The sequence below is a fragment of the Bos taurus genome, chromosome 8 (genome assembly GCF_002263795.3).
Source record: "Bos taurus isolate L1 Dominette 01449 registration number 42190680 breed Hereford chromosome 8, ARS-UCD2.0, whole genome shotgun sequence".
In the NCBI taxonomy this organism is placed as follows: domain Eukaryota; kingdom Metazoa; phylum Chordata; class Mammalia; order Artiodactyla; family Bovidae; genus Bos; species Bos taurus.
The window spans coordinates 71,381,426-71,386,058 of NC_037335.1; positions in this window are offsets into that span (position 1 = coordinate 71,381,426).

Below are 4,633 nucleotides of genomic sequence, written 5' to 3' on the forward strand. Positions count from 1 at the left end.
GCCAGGTGTATGTGTGTCCCTAGCTCCTTCCTCAGCATAGACTTCAGAGATGACTGAAACTGATGCGGGTTTCATACCGACCTTCATCTATGCTCATGGGTTCTTGCTTGATCTTCTTCTTCCTCATTCCATACCCATCTCCCCTTCCCAACTTCTGTCCTGTGAACTTTGGACTCCAGAATTGGTCACAAATACAACCCGACTGAGACCAACAGTTGCATAAAATAAAGTCTCTGTAACAAATCCAAGCATAGCCTAATGATTTTGTGTCTGTGATTGAACCCTAACTGATGTGGAAATTACAATCAGATCATTTCTAAAATTTCTTCTAATGCCTTCTGTTTACATATGGGAGGCTCAGACAGCAGAATTGTTAGGAGCTCACAGGGCACCCCACTCCAGTACTCTTGCCTGGAAAATTCCATGGACGGAGGAGCCTGGTAGGCTGCAGTCCATGGGGTCGCTAAGAATCGGACACGACTGAGCGACTTCACTTTCTCTTTTCACTTTCACGCATTGAAGAAGGAAATGGCAACCCACTCCAGTGTTCTTGCCTGGAGAATCCCAGGGCCGGGGGAGCCTGGTGGGCTGCCGTCTATGGGGTCACGCAGAGTCAGACACGACTGAAGCAACTTAGCAGCAGTAGCAGCACACTTTGTAGATTGGGCTAACCCAGGTTCAAATCTTAGCTTTGACATAACTGTTTATGTCTCTTTAGACAATTTTTAACCTCTTTAAATATCAGATTCTTGCCTATAATAGAAAGTTGTTAATATTTATCTCTATCATAAGACCATTATGAGGATTAAAGAAAATTATAGAATACTTTGTATCATGCCAGGCACTCAAAAAATGGTAGCTTTAAAAAATTGCAAGTATAGATTTTTAGTCTTACTACATTTGGGGTTGACAGATGATAAACAAAAAAAAAAATCTAAAAATCTCTGATTAATTCAGCTGTGAATAAGCCATCTATCTATGAGAAGGAAAAAAATATTAATTTTATTCACAAAAACTATATTGCTTATACTTCCATTTTCATTTTATCTTCTTTAAGTATGATTTGATATTTGATTTATAGTTCATTATTTTAATTCAGTGGCTTTACATTTTGAAACAAAATATTTCTCTGTTGATTAATTCTTTTTATGCAGTACGAAGTCTGCAGACCTCAGTATCATATAGTGTAAAGAGCACCTGGATGACTCCAAAGTTCTGGATTCAAGCTTGACTTCCCTGCTTCTGGCAGGTCACTTGAACAGATAACATAGCATTACTAAAAACTGCTTCCTTATCCATGAAACTACGGTAATACCTCTTAGGAATATCTGACTTTAAAGGGTTGTCATGAGGGTTAAAGGTGAAAGAATGTTGGTCACTTCAGAATGCTTTGTAAATGCATGTGGTGTCATCACTATTGGGCATGTTCTTGTTAAAGTCCAATTTGAATTGTTGTTCTGCATCTGTTCAGCCAAATAGCAGTACTATTTAATTTCCACTTTGTGAGATGACTTGGGAAGCATGAAATCCAAAGGGAATCAAGTTTTCCTCTTACTCCCCAAAATAAGAATAATGCAATGTATTGTGCCTATTAATTATTTAGCCTTGCATACCAAAATGTGGGGAGAAAAAAAAAAAACAGAACTCTAAAATTTCTCCATTATACTATTTTTGTATTGAATAAATGAGTAATTGAGTGACAGCTATAAAAAATAAAGTTAGCACACATAATTTAATGCTTAGAATGGTCAGGATACTTGGGCAAGTGTGATGAGTTTGATGGAATCTTGGTCTTTAAAGAGAAACAGACCTAATAGGGAGACTAGATCATGTCACATGTACAAATTAAACATAATTCATAATAGGAAATGAGTGTCAGCATCTGGAAGAAAACCCAGTTTAGAGAAGCAGATAGTTTTTTTCTCATACAGGACTTTTTTGTATGACCTCATATGACTTAGTGGTAAAAGAATCCACCTGCCAATGGAGGAGACTCAAGTTTTGCCTCTGGGTTGGGAAGATTCCCTGGAGATGGAAATGGTAACCCACTTCAGTTTTCTTGCCTGGAAAATTTCCAGAACAGAGGATCTTGGCAGGCTATAGTCCATGGAGTCACAAAAGAGTCAGACATGACTTAGTGACTAAACAACAAATACTTTTTAGTACCATGCTTACTAAAGTTGAACTAGCATGATCAAATGAACTCCAAGTAGGACAATTAGGCCAAGGCTTGATATCTTGATCAAAAAAGAATAAAAATGGGTACATAAAGAAAAGATGGCTCATGATATAGCACAAGGAGCTCTACTCAGTGCTCTATGGTGACCCAAGTGGGAAGGAAAGAAGCAAGAGAGGATATATGCATACGTGTGGATGATACGCTTTCCTGTATAGCAGAAACTAACACAACATTGAAAAGTTCAAAATCTTCAAAATCTAGATACTAGATTTCCTTAGGCAGGAACTGGCTAGTAGTGTCTTTATCGTGGTGACTATGAAAACTGAAAAAGTGAAAATGTCAGTCTCTCAGTTGTGTCTGACTCTTTGAGAGTTCATGGACCTTTGTCCGTGGAATTCTCCAGGCAAGAATACAGGAGTGTGTTGCCATTCCTTCTCTGGGGGATCTTCCCGACCCAGGGGTCAAACCTGGGTCTCTCACATTGCAGGCAGATTGTTTACTGTCTGAGCCAACAGGGAAGCCCCATAGTGACAACAGATTCTGTTTTATTATCTTGGCTAAGTAGGGACTTTTTTTCTAATTTCCCACTGTATTGGTGAAAGTGAAAGTCACTCAGTCGTGTCTGACTCTTTGCGACCCCATGGACTATACAGTCCATGGAATTCTCCAGCCAGAATACTGGAGTGGGTAGCCTTTCCCTTCTCCAGGGGATCTTCCCAACCCAGGGATAGAACCCAGGTCTGCTGCATTGCTGGAAGATTCTTTACCAGCTGAGCCACAAGGGAAGCCCCAACTTTTCACTTATTAATTATATAATTGTTCATGTTTTTTTTTCAGTAAGTGTGAATGTAGCAATTCATAAATAGACTCACTCTCCAAAAAGCTTATGATATGGCTAGAGAGCTAAAACATATACAACTTTAAAATTTTTACTGAATATTTGGCAATTCAATAATGATGTAAGCAATAAATGCTTGAAGATTTCTGGTGAAGTGATATGTGGAGAGAGACCTGACTTACAGCTGGACTGGAAATGCTGGCTGTTTATCTCCAGGGACCCCTGGATGTCTGGTTTTATGTTTAGCCAAGATAATGGCAGTGGTATTTACAATGTGCTGAAACTCCCCTAGTGATCTGTAGGTCAGTTTCTTTACTGATAGTCTGCAAGTCTAACTAGTTTTATAATCTAACTTGATTACTTAAAGAGCCATTGAAAGCTTTGGGGGATTTCTCTCTAAGATTCATGACATAGATCTGCTGGTTTAAGCCAGAGGCTCAGTCCCTTGCCTGGTATTCAGAGAAAAGGTCCTTGTTTGTTTGGGCCACGTGGTGTCTCTTGGACCTCTGATGCTCCCCTGCATTCTCTGTTTTTTCCTCCTCTGTATCCTTTGTTGTTATTGTTTAGTTGCCAAGTGGTTTCCAACTCTTTTGTGACCCCATAGACTGTAGCCCACCAGTCTCCTCTGTCCATGGGATTTCCCAGGCAAGAATACTGGAGTGGGTTGCCGTTTCCTTCTCCAGGGGATCTTCCCGACCCAGGGACTGAACCCGAGTCTCCTTCAAGTCTCCTGCATTGCAGGCAAATTCTTTACCACTGAGGCATCAGAGAAGCACCCCTGTATCCTTTTGCTGTTTTTGTGTTAGTCATTCAGTTGTGTGTGAATTTTTGCAACTCCATGGACTTTGTAGTCCACCAGGCTCCTCTGTCCACGGGATTCTCCAGGCAAGAATACTGGAGTGGGTTGCCATTCCTTTCTCCACCTGTATCCTTTACTTTTAAATAAAAGCACATTCGAGTACATGCTGTAGAGTCCAGTGGTGGCATATCCAAACTGGAGAACACAGTATACTTCGCTGAACACCAAACAGTCAGCCTCCCAGATGGCACATGGGAAACGACCCTCCCCCATGCTGTAATTTAGATAAGAAAGGCAAAGTCATTGTTTAGGGAAAGGAAAAATGAGGTAAGGGGTGGAGAATGAAAATATTGTTTCTATGTGGTTTCTCCCTGTCCACTCCTAAGCTGAGGTCACAAAAATATTCCTTCTACTGATGAACAGAAATGTAGTTACAGATCCAGGGCCTGAGGAAGAAGCTAAATAGACAACACAAGAGATTCAAACAGAGGGAAAGTCAATAAGAGATGCCTTTCTACTGAATATAAAAAAAGATTGGGATTATCGTAGACACACCACTATCAAAATAATAGATAACTAATAAAGACCTGCTGTATAGTACAGGGACCTCTACTCAATGCTCCGTAATGATGTATATGGGAAAAGAATCCAGAACAAGAGTGGCTATATGTATATGTAGAACTGATTCACTTTGCTGTACAGCAGAAACCAACACAACACTGTAAATCAACAATACACCAGTAAAAATTAATTTAAAAAGAATGAAGCAGACTCACAGATATAAAGAATAAACCAGTGGTTACCGTCTGTGTGTGTG